Source organism: Orcinus orca, chromosome X (genome assembly GCF_937001465.1).
Source record: "Orcinus orca chromosome X, mOrcOrc1.1, whole genome shotgun sequence".
Classification (NCBI taxonomy): Eukaryota; Metazoa; Chordata; class Mammalia; order Artiodactyla; family Delphinidae; genus Orcinus; species Orcinus orca.
Window position 1 is genome coordinate 74,774,838 of NC_064580.1, and position 24,795 is coordinate 74,799,632.

A 24,795-nucleotide genomic window follows, 5' to 3' on the forward strand; every position below is an offset into this window, starting at 1 on the left:
ACTTAATCCTGGTAGAACTGGAAGGGCAGGCAACATTCTTTGTTTACCCTGTGTATTTATTTATTTATTTTTTATTTGCAATGTATATTTCTTTTATTGGGAGGTAAATAGTCACCTCATCTAATCTTTTTTTTAACATCTTTATTGGAGTATAATTGCTTTACAATGTGTTGTGTTATTTTCTGCTGTATAACAAAGTGAATCAGCTATTTGTACACATATATCCCCATATCCCCTCCCTTTTGCTCTCCCTTCCACCCGCCCTATCCCACCCCTCTAGGAGGTCACAAAGCACTGAGCTGATCGCCCCGTGCGATGTAGCTGCTTCCCACAAGCTATCTATTTTACATTTGGTAGTGTATATATGTCAATGCTAGTTCTTGCAGAGGTATGGCATCATGCTTATTTTTTCATTAATTTTATTTATTTTTGACTGCATTGGGTCTTCGTTGCTGTGCGTGGGCTTTTTCTAGTTGCGGGGACTACTATTTGTTGCGGTGCACAGGCTTCTCATTGCGGTGGCTTCTCTTGTTGCAGAGCACAGACTCTAAGCGATCAGGCTTCAGTAGTTGTGGTGTGCAGGCTCAGTAGTTGTGGTACACGGGCTTAGTTGCTCCATGGCATGTAGGATCTTCCCGGACCAGGGACTGAACCTGTGTCCCCTGCATTGGCAGGTGGATTCTTAACCACTATGCCACCAGGGAAGTCCCTGGCATTATAATACATTTAGCAAATTTCCATTATTGAAAAAAAGTTACATGAAGTCAGTGTTGTCCCTATAAAAAGGTAAGACATATGGTTGCTCTATTAGGTGTAGTGCTAATGGAGGAAACTGTGAGTAACATGAGTCATACTGTCTCAGGATTTAAATTACAACCATTGTAAAATGTATACCTTTGGCAAATGCATTCACTCTTTCTGGTCTACAATACCTCAGGATACTGTTTTGTGGTACTAAATAGAACCCAAAGAGGTGACTGCATTTTAATGTAGCTTCCAACACACTCACATAAATGTGTGTTTGTGTGTATGTTTTTGTGTGCATGTATGTGTATGTGCTTCTTAGATCAAAAGTAAGAAAAATTTTACTCGAAACTTTAAAATACTTAATTTCATTAGACTTTGGTGCTTCTGGCTAGAGAGAATTTAAACACAGCCTAGGATGTTGCTAATTAACATGAATTTTTAAAGGAGATTAAGGCTCTATTATGCTAGTTTCAAGGCCCATTTTAAAGACTGTATCATGTGTTAATATAGACTTGATCTTTTTTAAGTTGTACTCTCAATGAGTTGTTTTAACTCTGTTTATACATACTTTATATATACTTATGGATGTGTTGTTTTTGTTTTGTTTTGTTTTGTTTGTCATGGGTGTGAAACTTTTCTCTGAGTTTCACAGGCCAGTCTAGCAAGTTAAAAACTCACTTCACAACTGATCCAAAAGAACTCTAGCAGGGTCTAGAGTCACTGTTTTTGGTGGACAAGACTATTATTTGAGGCAGAAGCAGGAAAAGAAAGAGTTCCTTTCTGATGGAGTAATCTTAGAGTGGGGTTTAAAGAGTACTTACCTCTTTCACTTTCTTCCATTTCTTTGACTCACTTTTTCCCTGGATAGGTGACCACTATTCACCAGATCTTAAATTCCCAATGCTTAATTATCTTTAGTCCTGACCAAGAGGTGAGACAAGAGGAAATGTGGATATACTAAATCTCTAAACAGAAAATTAATCAAATTTCCTTTCAGAATAATTTTTCTTCTACCAACTTTTGATTAAAGCTGCTAATGGAAACCAAATTGATAAGTTTGAGTATCAAATTTTATTTTATCATTCTTATTCACCTTAGGAGGGCACAAAGGTACCAACAGGCAGGCAGTAAGAAGGATAGAGAAGTAAAATATCCTAGATAATCAGTACACTAGTTCTGATTGAGAGCCCACTATGCCTTATTATTGTGCAGATTATTCCTCATCTGTGCTTGATGTTCTTTCAAGATAGGTATATTATGAGGCCATTAAAATAGAAGGTCACAGCAAAGGGATTGCAGACTCCAAACAAGAAGGAACCAATGTTTCACTTTGGTTCTTAACATAAAAATGCACTCAGTTGTGTTCATTAGATATCATTATTCATTTATCCATTGAACAAAAAATTTACCAAATGCCTACTATGTTCTTGGAACTGTTCTATACTCTGAGGATACAGTGGTATTTGAGATTAAGTCTTGTCCTCATTGATCTTACATTAGAGAAGGGAGAGGAGGCAGACAATAAACAAATAAGCAAGTAAATAAATAAGATAATTTCAGATTGTGATAAATTCTATAAGTACAATAAACAGTGATATAATAGTGACTTGGAGTGGGGAAACGTTAGATGGGAAATTTAGAGATGACTTTTTGAAAATGTGATATTTAAATTGAGCCTGAAAGTTGTAAAAAACACTTCCATACAAAAAGTCAGGGAAAGAACTTTCTAAGCAGAAAGAATACAAAAACCCTAAGGGAAAAAACAGGCTTGATGTGCTCAAAAAAAGAAATTCAACATGACTGAATTGCTGGTGAGGTCAGCAGATTATACTGGGTTTTGTAGGATATGGTAAGGTATGTAGGATTTGATTTTGTTATTAGTTCAGTGGAAAGTCACACTGGAGGACTTTCTCCATGGGAATGATTCTGAATGCTGAAAACTTACTGACAGAGTGTATATGAAGCATGAGGAAAAGAGAGGAACAAAGGATGACTTCAAGGATTTTGATTTGAGCAACCAGATGTATGAGGAATACTGGAGGAAAAGCAGAGTGTTTTTAGATGGAAGAGGGGTCAAATTTTTTGGTATTTTCATGGTTAGTTGGGTATGTCTATTAGACTTCCAAGTGGAGGCCTTGAGTTGGCAGTTGGATATATGAATTTAGATCTCAGGGACAAGTACAAACTGGAGATATAAATTTGATAGTCATCAGGATATGAGTGCTAATTAAAGTCATGTTACTGGACTTATAGACAGAGTATAAATATAGAGGAAAAGAGAAGTTGGTAACAAGCCCTCAGGTGTTCCAACATTTAGAGATCATGTAGCAAAGGAGAAGCTGGGCCAGAAAAAGATCTGGGATAGATCATATAGAGCAATAGGAGAAAAACTAGGAGAGTGTAGTCTCAAGGAAGCAAAGAGAGAAAAGAAAGTATTTCAAGAATTAGGGAATGATCCACTATATTAAATGATACTGAGAGATAAAGTCAGGTGAAGACTGAGAAATAATATTAGATTTGGTAAAATGAGATGGCTGGCAACCTTCACAAGAGCTGTTTCAGCAGAGTGGTGGGGACAGAAGCAAGACTGACACGGACTAAAAAGTGAAAGAGAGGTGAGGAAATGGTTACAATGAGGGTGACAACATTTTTTTGTGATGTTTTAACGTAAGAAGCAGAAAAATGAGGCAGCAGCTGCGAAATTATGTGGAGTTAAGAGAGTTTTGTGTAATGCAAATCTATATATTAATAGGAATGATCCAGTTGAGAGGGAAAAATGTGACACTATGGGATAGAATGCTAATAATTGCATGAAGAAAAGCCATGGGAGGGCAAAAAGAGGGATCCTGAGAACATTTGGAAGAGTTGGTCTTTGATACAAGAAGAGACATTTTATCCATAATAGAGTGTGTGGATACAGATTCAGGTCGGTTGGTAAATTTGCTGGTTGGAAAATGAAATAGTTCTCTTCTGACTGTTCCTATTTTCTTAGTGAAATAAGATGTGAGGTCATTAACTGGGAATAAAGAACATAGAGGAGAAGTTGAAGATTTGTGGAGAGATGGAATGGTGAAATAGTTGTCTCAGAGAATAGGAAAATAAATTAGGAAATTGTAGGATTGCTAGACAGTGCTGTTTGGCCTTTTGGAGATTTTTAATCATACATTTTAAAATATGAAATTCATCTGAGAAACTAAAATCCAGCCCTCCATTGGCGCAGTCTACTCCTGGTTCCAGGTATTGATGCCCTAGAAAGAGCCTTGATCTGTAACAATTAGAAAAACTTCACTGGCATTGGAGAAGAGAATGAATAGGACAAGTAATTTGCCTCTGACTCTCAATACATGGGGCACCTAGTCAGGCTGTCCCAGATAGATTAGAATGACCTGTGTGTCTTCCTACATACAAATTTTGCTCTTTGGAATGTCATCACAGAGTTCCAGAGGCTTCTCTTGATTTCTTTAATTTTCCCAACACTCACATGATGTTTTGCTCTTTGATCATAGATTTAAATCAGAATCTGCTGACTTTTCTACACTTATCATATGCTAATTTTTCCCTCCACATGGCTTTTTCATTCTCCTTTGAAATTGTCAAGGTGGACCATGGCTTAATGCTTTACTGAACACATCTGTCTCACACACTCACAGGGTCAACCTACTTGTGGGTGCTGAACAATGGAATTAATGATGGTGCCTATGTAATACCAAATAGGGTATTTCAAGATTTTCTGAAGTAAGATATAGAAGAGAAATTTCTTTTGATGGAGAAAGTGGAAGCCGTATTGACTGTATTTCTGAAAAACAGGTGGAGGCTCAGCTTTTGGGTACAACAGCAGTGATTTCAATGTAGGGTGATCAGGATAGCCCCACTTTCTGTTGTTGTTCCAATGTAAACATGAACAGTTACCCCTGTCACTTTCATAAGTGTTCTGGTTTGGGCAATAAATTATATAGTCATTCTACTTCAAGAGGCTGATACAGTCATTGATTGTGGAGAAAAATGTCTTCATAGCTAGCTGCTACTCTTTCTGAACCCCTATGGGCTCATAAGAGTAGGATGTCACTATCAAACTATTAGAGGAAAACATAGAACACTCTATGACTTAAATCACAGCACGATCCTTTTTGACCCACCTCCTAGAGAAATGGAAAAAAAAACAAAAATAAACAAATGGGACCTAAAGAAACTTCAAAGCTTTTGCACAGTAAAGGAAACCATAAACAAGACCAAAAGACAACCCTCAGAATGGGAGAAAATATTTGCAAATGAAGCAACTGACAAAGGATTAATCTCCAAAGTTTACAAGCAGCTCATACAGCTCAATATCAAGAAAACAAACAACCTAATCCAAAAATGGGCAGAAGACCTAAATAGACATTTCTCCAAAGAAGATATACAGATTGCCAACAAACACATGAAAGAATGCTCAACATCATTAATCATTAGAGAAATGCAAATCAAAACTACAATGAGATATCATCTCACACCAGTCAGAATGGCCATCATCAAAAAATCTACAAACAATAAATGCTGGAGAGGGTGTGGAGAAAAGGGAACCATCTTGCACTGTTGGTGGGAATGTAGATTGATACAACCACTATGGAGAACAGTATGGAGGTTCCTTAAAACACTAAAAATAGAACTCCCATATGACCCAGCAATCCCACTACTGGGCATATACCCTGAGAAAACCATAATTCAAAAAGAGTCATGTACAAAAATGTTAATTACAGCTCTATTTACAATAGCCAGGACTTGGAAGCAACCTAAGTGTCCATCAACAGATGAATGGATAAAGAAGATGTGGCACATATATACAATGGAATATTACTCAGCCATAAAAAGAAACGAAATTGAGTTATTTGTAGTGAGATGGATGGACCTAGAGTCTGTCATACAGAGTGAAGTAAATCAGAAAGAGAAAAACAAATACTGTATGCTAACACATATATGGAATCTAAGAAAAAAAAGTTCATGAAGAACTGAAGGGCAAGACAGGAATAAAGACACAGACCTACTAGAGAATGGACTTGAGGATATGGGGAGGGGGAAGGGTAAGCTGTGACAAAGTGAGAAAGTGGCATGGACATATATACACTACCAAACATAAAATAGATAGCTAGTGGGAAGCAGCTGCATAGCACAGGGAGATCAACTCTGTGCTTTGTGACCACCTAGAGGGGTGGGATAGGGAGGGTGGGAGGGAGGGAGGTGCAAGAGGGAAGAGATATGGGGACATATGTATATGTATAACTGATTCACTTTGTTATGAAACAGAAAATAACACACCATTGTAAAGCAATTACACTTCAATAAAGATGTTAAAAAAAAAGAGTGGGGTGTCACACTATGATCACATGACCATCACCACCACCCCTAGGACCTGATCTCAAGAAATAAATAAATAAATAAGTCACCATGTCAATCTGACCCTGCCTTCTATTCTATAAGTTTATACTCCTTAGGTTCTGCCTGAAACACTTTTCTACATCTATCTAGCTGTATCAAGGCCCAGGTCTGGCTTAATGAGTTTAAATTAGGCCCAAAATGGACAAGTGGGAAGTATGCAGCATCCCTCTATATAGTAGCCGAGACTCACCTACTACTTCCTATGGGATCCTTCTCCCCAAATATATCCATACTGCTTCAGCTAGAAAATCTGGTCTCTGGTCCGCAAATCCAAATTTTAGATAGCTCTCTTTTCATTGCATCAGATATGCTATTCTCTCTTGCCTGCTGGAGAAAAAGGCCTGGACCAATGAAATTAAGTCCATGGAAGGAAAGGTAGCCCCTTTAAGAACTGATGTACAGAATGCTCAGGAACCCGTGATTCTGTCTACTATGACATCAGGGAGCCAAGAAAAGAGGGACTGGCTATAGACACAAGTGAAGCTTTCTTGCCAAGCTTCACTGAAATCACACTTTCAAGAGTCATGGTTTTCTTTTTTAGTTTTGTGGGTTTTTAAAATTTTATTTTAAAGAAGATTGCCAAAACAAAGCAGAAAAGGAAAGCCCAAAGACAAATATTTAAACAATAGAGGAAAAATATTGGGTCTGTCTCATTCTTCCTGTTTGTATCAGTTTTTTTTTCCCCAGATGATACTTAACCTTTATCTCATCTCCAACATTATTATCAATCCAAGGTTCCTCACCACCCCCTCCTCCAGGGGTGGTTGTGGATGGACATGAGCTTAAACTTAAGGATGAGTCATGGTATATATTTCACATCCAATTTAATCTTATTTTAATCAGAAAGTTCAATGGATTATTTTATAATCTGCATCAAATTCCCCCATGTCAAAATATCTCTATCAAAGTACCTATATAAAAATATCCTTGATTTCAATATGGCTCCATCAAAATGGCTATGTCACAATGTTATGTACCCACACATAACCAGTATGGCTGTAAGAATAGGCTCTGTGTAGATCTGGTCTGGATCCACTTATATGCCTCATGTCTGTGTTAAAATGCCAATTTCTTATTTCAAAGTCCGTATTGCTACAATTTACTCTTTGCTTATGTACTTAAAGTATGGTCTTTAAGAACCAACTCTTTATCAATTGATTTGTATTTGTTTCCCTCCAAAACTCTGCTGTATGCTGTAACTGTTTAATGTTGCAGCTCTCTATATTCAGCTTCAGTATTCTCTAAGTTACTTTTTGTCAACTCTGTTTTGTCTGGGGATTAGCGTTTTTCACACTATGACAATAGGAAGGGGGATTTATATTTAATTCTTTTGACTGGAAGCTTCACGTATTGCTTAGAGTACCAGCTGAAATGAATCTTCCATTTGTATTTCCCCTTCAGTAAGCCATTCTACATCATAGAGAGAAAGATAGATAAATATAAATAGATAATAGATAGAAATAGACAAAGACCTGCTAAATTACCACTATAATATGTAAACATTTGCCTTTTAATAATACCTTTGCTTATTTGTCATTTTTTAGGAGCAGGCCTGGAGGTATCTTGACATTTAGATATTTAGCATGTGGTATCAATATGAGCCATTGTATTTCAAATTTCCTTAAAATCATGGCTAAACCTTTCCTCTCTCCCTTAAACAAAAAACAAAATCTACCTGCAGAATCCCTGGAGTTCATCCCTTCAGAGCATCCTTCCTAGAAGTCCTGTATCTCCACCACAACAGTTCTCTGGAAGAAATTACAAGTAAGCAATCCCTTAAAAGGAAATTTAAAGCTTGTAAATACTGAAAAAGAAAGAAAGCAGGATATTATTTGGAAAGAATTTTAGCAGAAAGTTTTATGTATTTATTTTTCAGTAGGAGGTGGGGTTGCAGAGAAGGAGAGGCATAGTCAGAGATAACAGTGTTTCTAACTATGAATATATACATAATTGTGTTTATGCCAGAAGATAACACATTTCCTGAGGAAAAAAGCACTGACCTAGATTAATCTGTAAGATTTTTAAAATTATATTTCCTTCACTTATCTAAGTATCATAGTAATTTCTCAGACATTCTTAGACCATAGGAAATATTCTCTAACAAAAACCCTAGTTTTAGTGAGGAATAGAATAAAAGCAGAATCATTTTCTTTGTTTTATGAAGATGCCATTATTTTAGTATATCTGCTATATCGATCTAATGTGCCTTCTGGATGGTTTCATTTATTTGCTTCCTAGAGAATATAGTGATAAGAATCTATGTGTGTTTGATATTTTTAAAATATCCTGAGATATTTCATGTTTGTTTTTTCATTTAAAATAGCATTATGACTCATGAGCCCAAAGAGGACAATCCTTACATCCATCCATCTTTTAATTGGAATGGCTCTCTGGGAACAGCTAGACCTGAAGCAAATTATGGGGACAAGTATTCTTCAGCCATGCATATGAAGCCACTTTTCGTATGTATCATGCATTTCCATTTCTATATATAGTTATCATCACTGTAGTTCTAGTAAAGGTAATATAATGAATACTAAGACTTTGCTATAGCAAAATGATATGACAGAATCATTTGAGATAAAGATATGGAAAGTTTAGCTTATAAGACTCACTATCACTACTATTTCACTTTGTTAAATGGGATTAGGAAATATGAGTCAAAGGTATAGTATATATAATACTTCATATGTATAAATATACTATGTATGTAACTTAAATTTGCAATCTTTAGAAAGGAGATTTGAGATCAAAGGAAGACTGGTTAAATTCTGTGAGACTGGTCTTATGATAATCATTAAATTATCATAATTTAACAAGGCAACTGCTATTTTGTGTTTTAGTGTACTTAATACATTAAATAGTACATTGCTCAAGCTAATGCTGAATACTGGCTAATTGCTGATCTCTAATTACAAGACATATTAACAATTATCATGAAGTACAAACTGTGTTTCTCTGTATAAGTGTTTAAAACCAGAAATCAGAAAAAAAAGTGAAATAGATCATCACCCGAAAGTTATCTTTATGAATGTTCTTGACAAATGCAATGAATTATAGAAAAATGAAAATAATTCACCAAAAATGAATACCTTATGTTTGTTGACATATTGAATTTTTGTGTTTTTTGGGGGGAAGGGTCATTTTTAGTTGAGTGACCACTGACAAAATAACCTTCCCCAAAAAACCCACAGTGGAGAGAGTGATATCACCAAGATGGCAACATATGTTGTTCCTGACTTCACTCCCCCTCAGAAGAAGAACTAATATCTATTCAAGTACGTGGCACTCCTGAAAGAATTCTAGAAATAAGGGTGAGACTAAAGCACCCCCTGCACCACAGAGAGCAAAAGATACTGCTTCGGAAGGATAAGAGAAGCTGCTACACAATGACTGCATTGTCCCTCCCATTGCCAGTGTAGCAACACACAGAGAAGTCTTCCCTGAGTCTCTGGTTCCTCCAGTGGGAAAGGAGAGGCGAGGGGGACAACAAACCTCCTAAGTTTCTTGGAGCCCCTACTCATGTGGGAGCCCCTATTCTGGTCTCACTACATGGAGACTGCAGGGAAATCTGCAGGGCTCAACCACTAGGAATCTGACTGTTATGGAGAAGAGAGAAGGGGCTTGCAACAAAGATCTTGGCAGACCAAGTTCATACCTGCAGTGCCCAAGTAGTAATCCTAATTAATGGCTTTGCCCATATGCAGAACCAAGTCAGTGGTGCACTTTGGCTAGGGAACCCATTAGGATGCAGATCTGACTGATTTGGGTACTCAAATGAGGAGTTTTTCTGGCCGTAGAGCCTGAACCAAGGAGTCTGAGGCAAGGAGCTGAGTCATAGATCCATCCACTAGGAAGAGTGTCTCCCAGCCCCATCTGATGAGTAGCTAGTGAGAGCACCGGGAAGTTGTGTAGCCTAGCAACACTCCAGCTGAGAGACATGCAGAGCTGATTGCCCCCAGAGTAAAGCCAATACTGGGCATGGAGGGTTCTCTTGCTAAGCCCAGGCAGGGGGATTAACTCATAGCCAAGGCTGAGGGTAGCTCCCAACCCCTCGAGACTAGAAAGCCTGCTTGGAGAAAAATGGGAGTTGCCTGAAGTGACCCTTCACTGTCCCACTCAAGCAAGTGACCTGAAACATAGCCCCACCCATTGTGGCTCCAGAGCTCCATCTGACCACAAGAGCTGGCAAGAACCCCTAGAAGCTGTGTAACCAGCAATGCTTGAGCCAAGATGCGGGCCTGCCCAGGCAAGGGAACTGAGACATATCCCCACTCACTGTGGACAGTATCTCTCACCCCATCTGATCAGAAAGGCTGGCAAAAAAACTGGAAGCTGTGCAGCCTAGCAGCACTCAAGGCAAGAGGCAGGCAGGCAGAGCTGATAGTTTGCAGAGCAAAGCCAATGAACCTGTTCGGCCAGAGAACTTGGAGTGCAGGTTGGCTTTAGTTAAGACAACAAAGAGCTTTACTGGCTTTATGTTGCTTCTCTCACTGCACCCAGGCAGGAAAATTAATTCATAGCCCTGCTCATTGCTGAATACAGCCTCTAGCCTGCCTAACCAGGGAACCTAATCAGAGCACACAGGAAGCTGCATAGCCCATCCAACAGCCCAGACTAGAGTGGCACTTGAACAGAGAGCACAAGCCATGTCTTTCCCCATTTGCAGAAAAAAACTGGTGGTCTCACCTGATCAGGGAATTCAGTGCACACTGTTGCCTGATCTGGGTTCCCAAACAATAAGCCCATACAGGTCCTTGCTACCCTACCAGGGAGTGAAGCTAATTCATAGTCCCATCTACTACTGAATATAGTCCCCAGTCCCAACCATCTAGTAAGCCTGACCAGAGAATCCAGGAAAGTACAGCACCATCTAACAGCCTTACTTGGGTAGGGAACAAAGCCAGCAGTCCTATCCAACTGTTCTCAGCCAGTGGCACACCTTCCCATCCCCAACCTCAGAGCTTGAACAGTTGCCTCCCTCCACCCCCAGCATAACAGTAGGCCCCACTTGCCTAAGTATATTACCAACAAATATGCCTAGAGATCCAAACTGAGCTGACTGGTGAAGATCCGTCTCTGCCAAGGCAAACCTGTAAAGTCTGTATGAGGACCCCAATTACTCAAATGTGCAGATACCAATGTAAGGAATCAAGGATAACGAAAAACCAAGAAAATATGACACCAACAAAGGAAACTAATAGAGCTCCAAGAACTGACGCTAACAAAATGGAGATCTATGAACTGTCAGACAAATAATTCAGAATAATTCTCTTAAGGAAATCTAGCAAAATACAAGAACACACACCAAAAAAACTAAATGAAATTAGGAAAACTGCTTTCATGGATGGAGGTCAGGCCCGCAGCCAGAGGGAGGTGTTGTTCAGTGGAGAGGCTGCTCTGCAGGAGGACACCTAGATATCAGAGAAGGCCAGAGCTGAAAAGTACCCCGCAGGTCATCTAGTCTAACCCTCTCATTTTACAGTGAGAAGCCTAAGGTTATGGGAGGGACAGGGCTTGCCAGGATTTAGACACCTGATTATTGGCAGAGCAGGAAAATTCCAGGTTTCTTAAGTCTTGTTTGACCTTTTTCTACCATTAACTTTTTTCAGCTCAAGGCTCTCTTTGGGGAAGACAAGCAGCTTTGCCCATATTATATAACATATATCCAAAGCATATGCACTGATATGTTTAAGTGTTGTGATTGTAAAAAGACCTTAATAAACCAGGCTTAAGTGGACTGCTCAGCAGTTCTGAAAGAAATGGTTCTTGATTACTAAACAATACAATTGTGTAGCATCAGACCTCTTCATAGCTTCCTTAGGAACTGGGGATGAGCCCTGGAAGTAGACTCTTTAAAACTTAGGAAAGCACCTGTTTTTTCCCCAGGTTGTAAGACTATGTTTGCACTGGTTAATTGCCAGAGTGCCTGTTTGTGGCTCATTGGTTAAAAAGAATTTCAGATGAAGGGTATCAGTCTGGGCGCTCTCCTGCCTGACTAATCCTGTCCTGATCAGTCACTGGGTCATGTGACAGCACTGCAGTGTAAGGAAGAAGGAAAAGACTTGATTCTATGGTTTGAGGAGATGTGCTTTTACAAAAATTTTTTTTATTGAAATATAGTTGATTTAGAATATTGTGTTAGTTTCAGGTGTACAGCAAAGTGATTCAGTATATATACTCTTTTTAAGACTCTTTTCCCTTATAGGTTATTACAAGATATTGAGTATAGTTCCCTGTGCTATACACTAGGTCCCTGTTGGTGATCTATTTTATAAACAGTAGTGTGTATATTTTAATCCCAAACTCCTAATTTATCCCTCCTCTCCCAGATGTGCTTTTTATAATGGGAATTATTTGCATTAGAGAATGCCTTTGGGGAGTTTATGTGAGCTGAAGTAGATGTGTCAAGTAACTGACACATGTTGCATTCTTATGACAATAAATTTATACCTAACAATTATAAATACTCTTTTATGAATTTCATTTATATGTTTTGCCCCTAGGAGGGGCAGCTTCTAGGAAAAGATTATAAGGGGCAGCTGTCATTTTTCCATATAATTATTCACTCAATCTCAATTCAGAGAGTATCAACTGAAACAATAACATAGTTTAAAGAGTACTCCATGACTAAGGTTGTAAACCCTTAAGGGAGATGACTATGATTTCTCAACATTCTGTGTGTGCTTAGCCAGTGACCGAAGAACTTCTCCAGTGGCTACACTCCATTGGAGAAAGGTTGTTTTTCAGTAATGATACAGAGTGTCCCAGACCACAAAAAAATGAACAGTTCAGTTTTAGAATTTGAGCAGCAGCATAGAGTTAAAGAACAAGTGATGAGCCAGACAGTTGATTTTAGAAAGTCTTTGAAAAACAATGTTTGCATGCTTTTAAAATGAGAACAATGAAGAAATTGTTTTAGGGCATACAAGACAGTATCAGGAGTCAATGGTCCACTAGTGATCTTAGTTCATGTTAAGTTTCCCAGATACGCTGAGATTGTGCACTTGACATTACCTGATGGCATGAAGCGGAGTGGGCAAGTTCTAGAAGTCAGTGGTTCCAAAGCAGTCGTTCAGGTATTTGAAGGGACTTCAGGTATAGATGTCAAGAAAATGTCCTGTGAGTTTACTGAGGATATTCTCCAAACACCAGTGTCTAAGGAGGTGCTTGGTGGGGTATTCAATGGATTAGAAAAAACAATCAACAGAGGTCCTGTTGTACTGGCTGAAGAGTTCATTGACATCATGGGCCAGGCAATCAATCCTCAGTGTCGAAGCTATTCAGAGGAGATGATTCAGACTGGTATTTTGCCCATAGATGGCATGAAAATTCCTATCTTCTCTGAAGATGGCTTACCACACAATTAGATTGCAGCTCTAATCTATTGCCAGCCTGGTATGGTAAAAAAAAATCCAAAGATGTAGTGGACTACAATGAGGAAAATTTTGTGATTGTGTTTGCTGCTATGGGTGTAAACATGGAAACTGCCCGGTTCTTCAAATCTGACTTTGAAGAAAACGGCTCAAGGGGCAATGCCTGCCTCTTTTTTAACTTGGTTAAAGACCCAGCTATTGAGCAAATTATCACTCCTCACTTGGCTCTAACCACAGCTGAGTAGTGAAGATCAGTGTGAAAAACATGTATTGGTTACCCTAACAGACATGAGTTCTTATGCTGAAACACTTTGAGAGGTTTCAGCAGCCCAGGAAGGAGGTTCCTGGTCAACGAGGCTTCCAAAATTATATGTATACAGATTTACCCACAATACATTAATGTGCTGGTCGAGTGGAAGGTAGAAATGACTCTATTACTCAAATTCCTATTCTCACCATGCGTAACAATGATATCACTCACTGAATCCCTGACTTGACTGGATATATTACAGAGTGGCAGATCTACACACGGACAGATTTCCCCACCTATTAATGTGCTGCCCTCATTATCACAGTTAATGAAGTCTACTATTGAAGAAGGTATAACCAGAAAGGATCATGCCAATGTATCTAACCAGCTGTATGCATGCTATGCTATTGGTAAGGATGCACAAGCCATGAAAGCTGTAGTTGGAGACAAAGCCCTTACCTCAGATGATCTTCTTTACTTGGAATTTCTGCAGAAGTTTGAGAAGAACGTTATTGCTCAGAGTCCTTGTGAAAATCGCCCTGTCTATGAGACTTTGAACATTGGCTGGCAGCTGCTTCAAACCTTCTCCAAAGAAATGCTGAAGAGAATCCCTCAGAGCACCCTGAGCAAATTATACCCTCAAGACTCTGCAAAGCATTAACTGCTACTTCATCACTGGCTTGATGCTTTTGTGAAATACTGGTTCTATTTTCTTTATTCCTTTTGCACTCCCCCATCCCTACCTTTGTGTTGGAGTTTACTGTGTTACCCTGTAATTAAAAACAAGGAATAGATAACAAAAAACTGAAATTACAAAAACAGTACATGAACAAAATGACAAGTTCAGCAAAGAAATAGAAACCATCAGAACAACCCAACCAGAAATCCTAGAGTTGGAAAATATGAAAACTGAACTGAAGAATCCAATAGAGTTTCAAAAGCAGACTCGACCATGCAGAAGAAACAATCAGCAACCTGGAAGACTGGACATTTAAAATTATCCAGTCAGAGAAGCAAAGGAAAGAAGAATGCAAAAGAGTGAAGAAAGACTATGGGACTTATGGGACACAATGAAAAGAAACAATATTTGCATGATTGGAATTCCAGAAGGAGAAAAGAAAGAGAAAGAAACAGAAAGTATATTTATAGCAATAATGGCTGAAAACTTCCTGAACCTGGGGAGAGAAATTGACATCCAGATCCATGAGGCCCAAAGGACCCCAAATAGGTTGAACCCAAATAGGGCTACACTGAGACATTATTTAAATTGTCAAAAGTCAAAGGCAATGAAGAATTTTAAAAGCAGCAAGACTAAAGAGAGAAGTTACATAAAAGGGAACCCCCATGAGATTATCAGCAGATTTCTCAAAAGAAACTTTTCAGGCCAGGAGAGAATGGGATGACATTCAAAATATTGAAAAAAAAAACCTGTCAACCAATAATTGTATACCCAGTGAAGCTGTCCTTCAGAACTGAAGGAGGGATAATGACTTTCCTGAAAAAATAAAAAGGCTAAAGGAGTTTATTACCATGTGACCTACCTTACAAGAAATGTTAAAGGGAGTTCTCTGAGTGGAAGTAAAAGCACATTAATTAACATCATAAAAACATTAAAAAGGTAGCAAAAACTCACTGTTAATGGTAAATATATACTCAAAGTTAGATTCTATAATATGGTAATGGTGGTGCATAATTCACTTACAACTCTAGTTTAAATGTTTAAGAAAATGAATGTCATAAAGATAACCATAACTACAATAATCTGTTATTAGTTACACAACATAATATATGTAAATTATAACAGCAGTAACATAAAATGTAAGAAGGAAGAGAAGGTAAAGTTTAGGAATTTCATTGAAGTTAAGCTGTTATATATATTTTATGTAAGCCTCATGATAACCATAAGGGAAAAAATCTGCTGCAATTACACAAAAGAATAGGATAAAGATGTCAAAGCTTACTGATACCAAAAGCATCAAAACACAAAAAAAGAGAGCAGGATAAGAAACAAGAAACAATGGCTCTACAAAACAACCAGAAAAAAATTAACAAATTGGTAATAGTAAGTCCTTATTTATCAATAATTACCTTAAACTGAAATAGATTAAATTCTCCAATCAAAAGACATGAAATAACTGAATGGATTTAAAAAAAAAACAACAAGATCCAATGATTGGTTGCCTACGAGAGACTTACTTTAGCCTTAGATGAATAGACTGAGAGTGAAGGGATAGAAAAAGACATTTCAAACAAATGGTGACCAAAAACAAAAGCAGAAGTAGCTATTCTTATACGAGAAAAAAATGGACTTTAAACTAAAATTGGTAAAAAGAGACAAAGAAGGTCATAATATAATGATAAAGTAGTCAATCCATCAAGAAGATATAACAATTGCAAATATTTATGCACCCAACATTGGAGCACCTAAATATATAAAACAAACAATAACACATTAAAAGGAGAAATAAACAGTAATACAATAACATTTGGGGACTTTAATACCCTATTCTCAACAATTGATAGATCAGCCAGAGAATTAATAAAGAAACAGTGGATTTGGATTTGAACAATGCTATAGTCCAATTGACCTTACAGAACATTCTATCAAACAACATCGGAATATACATTCTTATCAATTGCACATGGAACATTATTTAGAATAGACCATACATTAGGCCACAAAACAAGTCTTAGTGACTTGAAGAAGACTGAAATCATACCAATTACCTTTTCTGACCACAATGGCATGAAACTAGAAATCAATAACAAGAGAAAATTGGTAAATTCACAAACACATAGAAATTAAACAACACTCTCCTGAACAACCACTGGATCAAAAAATACATTAAAAGAGAAATTAAAAATTTCTTGAGACAAATGAAAATGGAAGCACAACATATGAGAACTTATGGGATGCAGCAAAAGCAGTTCTAAGAGGGAATTTCATAGCAATAAATGACTACATTATGAAGCAAGAAAGATCCCAAATAAACAACCTAACTCTATGCCTTAAGTAATAGAAAAAGAACTAACTGAGCTATTTACAATAGTATCAAAAACAGTAAACTACTTAGGAATAAATTTAACCAATGACGTGAAAGATCCAAGAATACTCAATGGAGAAAAGAGAGTCTTTTCAATAAATGGTGCTGGGAAAATTGGATATTCACATGTAATAGAATGAAACTTGACCCCTCTCTTATACCACTTACAAAAATTAACTCAAAATGTGTTAAAAACTTAAATGTAAGACCTGAAACCATGAAAATTCTAAGAGAAAGCATAGGAACAAATCTTCTTGACACAAGTCTCAGTAATTATATTTTGGAAACTCACACCTAAAGCACAAACAACAAAATAAAAAATAAACAAGTGGGATAACATCAAACTAAAAAGCTTCTGTACAGCAAAAGAAACCATCAACAGAGTAAAAAGACAACCTATAGAATGGGGAAAATATTTGCAAACCATATATCTGATAAGAGGTTAATATCCAAAATATATAAAGAACTAATCCAACTTAACAGGAAAATAATAATTAAATTTAAAATAGTCAAAGGACCTGAATAGACATTTTTCCAAGGAAGATATATTAATGGCCAATGTTTACATGAAAATAATGCTCAACATCACTATTCATTAGGGAAAAGCAAATTAAAACCACAATAAGATATCGCCTCACACCTGTTAGAATGGCTATCATTAAAAAGACAAGTGATAACAAATGCTGATGTGGATGTGGAGAAAAGAGAACCCTGGTGCACTGTTGGTGGGATTGTAAATTGGTATAAGATTTTTCAAAAACTTAAAAACAGAGCTACCATATGATCCAGCAATTTCATTTCTGGGAATATATCCAAAAGAAATGAAAACATTAATTCAAAAAGAGATCTGCACCCTCATGCCCATAGCAGCATTATTTACAATGGCCAAGACATGGAAACAACCTAAACATCCATCAATGGATGAATGGATGAAGAAGTTGTGGTATGTGTATATATATATACCACACACAATGGAATATTATTCAGCAAGATAAAAACGAGGAAATCCTACCATTTGCAACAACATGGATGGTCCTTGAAGTGGAATGTAAAACAAACAAATGAAAAACCACCAAACTCATAGAAAAAGAAATCAGATTTGTGGTTACCAGAAGTGGGGGTGAAGGGAGGGGAATTGGAGGAAGGTGGTCAAAAGGTATAAATTTCCAGTTATAAGATAAATAACTACTAGGGATGTAATGTACCACATGATAACTATAGTTAACACTGATGTATGATACATAGGAAAGTTGTTAAGAGAGTAGATCCTAAGTATTCTCATCACAAGGAAAAAAAATTTTTTCCCTCTTATTGTAGCTATATGAGATGATGGATGTTAACTAAACCTGTTGTAATTATTTCACGATATATGTAAATCAAACCATCATGCTGTACCCCTTAATCTTATACAGTGATGCATGTTAATTGTTTCTCATTAAAATTGGGAGAAAAAAACACTGTGAATTGATGAGTGAGCTCAGAGAGGTAAAGAAAGGAAATACAAATGTGGAGTTTTAGTGACGTACAAGAGAAAGGCAAAATGCTGGATGTGTGATGGAATAAAAACTGATTTTTCACACATTAGATAAATGGTACCATGTATGTGGACCAGTGATTCTGGAAGATAGAACTGGGAAGAAACTGGGAATTTTTAAGTGACATATTAAATCAGAAAGAGAAGGAAATAGAGAATGGTACTGAACTCATTGTGGGTCAATACACGTGGAAATCCAAGAGAAAATACAATCTAAATAATGAAAGAGGAAAGACTAATATTGAGAATATAGCAGGTAAACTGTCTGGGTTTGAATGCAGGTGACATCATATTAGTTTTGATCTATGTATTAGTTCTCTGTTGCTGCATAACAAATTACCATAGACTCTGCAGTTTAAAGCATTATACATTTATTGTGTCACAATTTACGTGGGTCAGGAGTCTGGATATGGCTTTTCTGGGTGCTCTGCTCAGGGTTGCACCAAGCTGCAATCAAGGTGTCAGGCAGGCTGTATTCTCATCTGGAGTTTGGGTCCTCTTCTACGTTCACATGGTTGTTGGTAGAATCCAGTTCCTTAGGAATCACTTAGATGATTCCGCCCACCCTGCCCCATATCTTTCCTTGCTGGCTGACAACTAGGGGGTCACTGTCGGTCTGTAGAGGCTACCTACAGTTGCCACTTGGCCTTCTGACAGACTCTCTCACAACATTACAGCTTTCTTCAAGGCCAGCAGAAGAAGCTTCAGCTCCATTCTCCTAAGATGGAGTCATATAAGAAAATCTATTCAAGGGAATAACTATTCCATTGACATTTCCTATTATTTTCTCCATATTCTATTGGCTAAAAGCGAATCACAGGTTCTGCTCACACTCAAGGGTAGGGGGTTACACAGGGGACATGACTCATTGGAGGGTCATTCTTTAGGGTGTGTCCAGATAAATAGCAGGTTACCACTTAAAGTGGACTAAAATGGTACTAAAACAGCATTTTACTGGAAGACTAGGTGAACAGGAAAAAAATAGTGACCCTTAAAGATTATAGAATTATAGAAATCTTGGGACAGATAGATTAATCTTTTAAAACTGAGTGAAGTTAACAGAGTAACATGACATTTTTCATTCACTCAACTAATTTGTTGCCCATTACATGCCAAGCACTGTTGTGGTAGTTAAAGAATGATGAAAGAAAAGTTCCTGCTCCATGGAGCTGTAATATAGTGGGGGAAATATATTAAGCAAATAAACACATATAGGATTACTAATTGTGATAAGTGCTATGAGGAAATAGCTCAGAGGGTAGTGAGAGAAAATAACAAAGTTGGTGCAGTCACTTTCAATGCAGTGCGCATATCAATTTTACCCTTAATTACAGTCACTAAAAGAAAAGCAGTAATATACAAGAGTTGGACAAGAGACTTAAAAGGGAAGAAGTGGGCTGTAGCTCCCTTTTGTGGCTACCTCAGTCAAAAAGTAGTAGCAATTTCTAAGTAGGGGCAGGGTTGGAAGTGGAGGAGGCAAGGTAAGAGAAAAAGTTGAAGTGAAGTTGATATTGATAAGGGTAGAAGGTAGTGCACCAAACAAGAAAACAATATGCCAAGAGCTCCTTACTTAATACCTAGGGAAATTTTCATCTGAGTTTCTTTTAACAACTTCAACTTATCTTTTTCTCAAGAAATCTTTCGTTGTACTATCATTTAAAGGACACAAGAGACCAAGCTCAGCATTTTATTAAACCATATTATTAAGATTGCTCTCATTACATATACCTGTAAGCCCCTGATAAGCAAACCTAAAAGCTTATTTTAAGACTTTACCTCACTTGACGTCTCTGTTGGCATTTGACACTCACTGCTTCCTGACTCTTCATTTGACTGCCAGGGTACCACTGCCCTGGTTGTCTGCATACTTCTCTGATTATTATTCCTCAAACTCCTTCTGAAACACTTCCAACTCTGTCCACAACTTAAATGGTGCTGTTTTTTCAGGGTTCCATCTTGTTTGTGAATTTCAAATCTAATTTCAACTCATAGAAGTTTCTCTAGATCTAGACCAGTGATTCTAGTAATCTACAGGATATCTGTACATTTGTATGTCTAGCAGGCCCCTTAAAGACCTATGTCATTATCTCTTCACTCCACCCTGCTCCTCTCCTGTATTCTGTATTAAAGTGAACGGTGCCATCTACCCAATCATCTAAAACTGAAGTCTGTGAGCACTAGGAGGCTGTTTTCTCTCCTTTACTGCTCTCTCTAAATCTAATCATGCACAAAGTCATGTGTTATTAATGTTTTCCCTTAAATCTAGGGTGACCATCTCACCACAATTTGCTTGGGACAGTCTTGGTTTTAAAAGTGAAAGTCCCACATTCCAGGAACCCCCTCAGTTCTGGGAAAACTCAATCCCTCTGCCACGGACTAAATTCAGGTCTTCAGCATGTCCCTTCTAAATTATTACCAACTAATTCCTCTGCCACCTGTGTCTCTATTTCAGGCTTAACTGTCACACAGCTGCCAAAATTATTATCTTAAAACCAAATATGATCTTATTGTTATCTAGCTTAAAAGACCATACTTGATCCTTATTACAAATAGGTCAAAGTCAAAATTCCTCAAGTAAGCATAATGTGAAGGATTTTACCTCCCCTGATCTCTCCAGCTCTACAGCTTCATCTCTGGCTGATCTTAGGTTTGCACTCTATGTTCCAGCCATACCACATGTATGGTTTCTCAAGTATATGGTTCCAAAGCATTTATGGTTCCATGCCTGGAAAACTCCTAGTCATCCTAATATGTACTTTGAATATCACATTCATGAAGCCTTTCCCAAACCTTTAAGCAGAGGTAGTGCTCTATCCTCTGCCCTCCCAGCAGCACTATTATTGCCTTCATTCTTATACTAAGATATTATGTTATAATTATTTATCTACCTGACTATTGGTATGTGTCTTCCACTTGATTTTTAATTCATCCAGATCAAGAACGCTCACTTATTCATTATTGTATCCTTAGTGCCAAGTACAATGCCTGCCACAGAGTGGTGGTCAACATATGTGTATATGTGCACATATGTGTGTTTATCTTTGAACCATTCTCTTACAACTGAGGAAAGTGATCAGTGCAATATTTTCCAATAAAAATAGAGAATTCTCAAAATAAAGGCCTTCATTTCTTTCTCAGATCTGTTTTAAAATGGTATTTTTAAATGCTCATGAACATGTTTCTGAGGGTCTTTGCAATAGAAAAGTGCATCTGTGAGTAGAGATTAATTGTCAAAAAGTAACATGTTATGCTGAGAAAATGAGGTTTTAGCATGAACCCCTATCATAAAACAATATTATAGTGGTAACAGAAGTCTGGGCTACTATAACATAAACAATGTTGTTATAATAACATATGATGTGGAAACACTAGTAATGTAGTTTGTGAATAAGATCATACAACAAAAGAAAAGTGAGATACTTCATAAAAGCAACAAATGTAATTGTGCAGTTATATAGTACTAACATTCATCACTGCAAGATTAGAGTGTGGACTTTGGTACTGTAATTTCAGAAAAAAGAGGTATCTGTTTTTCTTCCATAAATTTGCTCCTGTAATGTTAGGTTCTTACTTTAGTACAGAGATTCTGGATTGGACAATATCTAAACTTGTCTAGGGAAACTGTACTATGAGTACAGTATTTAAAGGTTATTTAAAAGCAGCCAACAATTCAGTTGCTAAAAAAAAATTCTGTATGTGTGTGTTTTTAAATAACTAAAATGTATAATGGTGATTAAACAAATTTCTAAAATGATTCAGATATTATATGCACAATTTTCTAATACACAACATATCTAAACAAGAATAGAAATTTTATTAAATATCATTTAATTATGTTTGATATTTTTAACTTCCTTGCAGAGTTTGGCCACACCAGGAGTTCCAAAGTCAAGCTACACTCAAAGAGAGAGACAACAAATTGGATACCCAATTTCTGAAGAGCCAGAAATCCCTTATAAGATAGGACGTGTGCAGACAAAACCCAACTATTAAACGTTTCCGGCAGAAAAAAATCTGTATATATATATAATTTATATATATTATATATACAATATAATTTGATCATTTTCAAAGCATACTTGGAATATTTTTAGAGAACTATGAGTATGAGTTACCTATGCTATAAATTATACTTTACCTTTCTTTCTGTATTAATGCCATCAATTGTTATCTCTTTATATGTTTAACTTTTCCTTCCCCCAACCCTTCCTTCTATGACCACAGAGCGAAACTTTCACTTCCAATATCCAACTTCTTTAACCAGCAGGAATGGCAAATACTTGTTATCTCCAAAATTCAGCATAACACTTGCTTACTGATTTATGACATGTATCTTTATGAAGTACTCAGTGAAATGCATAGAAGGTTGGTTGCAAATTGCTTATAGAGAATATTGAATACTTTTTAGTTACTGGATAAATCTATGGAATTGCACCAAAGCATTGGCATATAAATAATGAATTTTATTTGAAATGTGTGATTTGATTATAAATTAATTCCTTAAAATAAACTAAGAATTGCTAAATGATTTCTGTAACTGAGTGGTGTTGTGGAATGATCCCAAGATCTGGGTTGCTCCTTCCCCTTTTCCTTTCTTCCCTTATTCCTACTTCTCTTCCTTCATCCCTCCTTTCTTTAAAAGGCACTTATTTCACACCAACTATGTGCCAAGCACTGGTTAGTTGCAAAGGTATGAAGATGAATCTGAGATAGTCCCTGGAGCTCAGACTGGTAGAAGAGACAGAAACAAAAAAACACTTATTATCCAATGTTATCAATACAATGATAAAAATGTATACAAGGAAGTAGGAGTTCAAAGAACAATTAACCAAGCCTAGGGAGAAGCATGATGATAATGGTGAAGGAAGAAGGCCATAAAAGAAGGTGATGCCTAAGCTGTCATAAAAGGTGAGTGGGAGTTAGCTTTATGAAGTGAGGTTGGGAGAGAGTTTTTGAGACAGAGGGAAAGCAAAAAGTGGAGAAATGAAAAACAACATGGAGTATGCAGGGAACTTCAAGTACTGCTGGCATGTAAAAGTGAGCAAGGGCATAAGATAAAAGATGAGGCTGAGGTGGTAGCCAAAAACTAGGTCATGGAGGATCTCATATGTCTTGTTAATGAGTTTAGACTAAATTTTATTGGTTATGGGGATCCTTTGAAGGGTTTTAAATAATCATAATCAGATTTTATGTTTAGATTGATCACTTTGATGGCTAAGTGGAGGATGGATTTAAAGGAGATGAGGGACTTCCCTGGTGATCCTGTGGTTAAGACTCGGTGTTCCCAATGCAGGGGGCCCAGGTTTGATCACTGGTTAGGGAACTAGATCCTGCATGATGCAACTAAAGATCCTGCATGCCGCAATGAAGATCTTGAATGCTACAACTAAGACCCGGCACTGCCAAATAAATAAATAAATGTTTTTTTAAAAAATAAAGAAGACAAGATGAGAGGCAGAGCGACCAGTTAGAAGGTAGAGATGAGGAATCCTATCACTGTAGCAGTGAGAGAAATAGATTGAGAAGAAAGGCAGATTGAAGCAAATTCTAAGTAAATTGACAGGACATGGAGACTCATGAGATGTCACAGATGGGAGGAAGAAGTTATTATGATTGAAAGGATGTTGGGACTATTCAATGAGGTAGGTTGTTAACAGATCAACAGGTTAATGAGCAGACTGGGAGAGGGGTAAGAGAACAAAAGAGCTGGGAGGATAGAGGCAGATTAATGTCACTGTAAACTTGGATATCTCAAAAGCATTGAAAACTCAATATTTCTAAAAGTGAGCTCATCTATCTAGTTGCTCATATTAGTTTCCTATGGCCACTGTAACAAATCACCAAGAACTTAGTTGTTTTATAACACTAATTTACTGTCTTACAGTTCTGTAGGTCAAAGTCTGAACATGACTCTCACTGGGCTAAAATTAAGGTATGGACATGGCTGTATTGCTCCTGCTCTAGGGGAGAATCTGTTCCCTTGCCTTTTCCAGCTTCTAAACTGCTCACATCTCTTTGCTTATGGTCCCCATCAAAGCGAGCAATGGTGGGTTGAGTCCTTCTCACATTGCATCACTCCAAATACCTCTTCTGCCTTCCTCTTCCACTTTTAAGAATTACATTGGATCCACGCAGATAAATCCAGGGTAATCTCCCTATCTTGACATTAGATGATTAGCAACATTTGGTACATCTGCAACTTAAATTCCCCTTTACCATTTAAGGTAAAATCCGCAAGTTCTATGGATTATGACATGGGCATCTTTGGGGGAAGGGCATTATTCTTACTATTGTATCATTCAAGACTTTGATCACAATAAGGGTTTTGTTGGCAAGAGGAAAGGAGAAAATGGGTGTTGGAATGGCATCCAGAAGTGTCTGCCACATTCCTCCAATATAATTCTAACCCATGCAGCACCATTTTTCCCTCAC

General features: G+C 37.3%; 1 pseudogene; it reads left to right on the plus strand.

Annotated features, from left to right (window-relative positions):
- Positions 1 to 14,589, plus strand: part of LOC101285492 (V-type proton ATPase subunit B, brain isoform-like) — a 35,298-nt pseudogene extending 20,709 nt beyond the window's left edge.
- Positions 14,590 to 24,795: the final 10,206 nt, after the last annotated feature.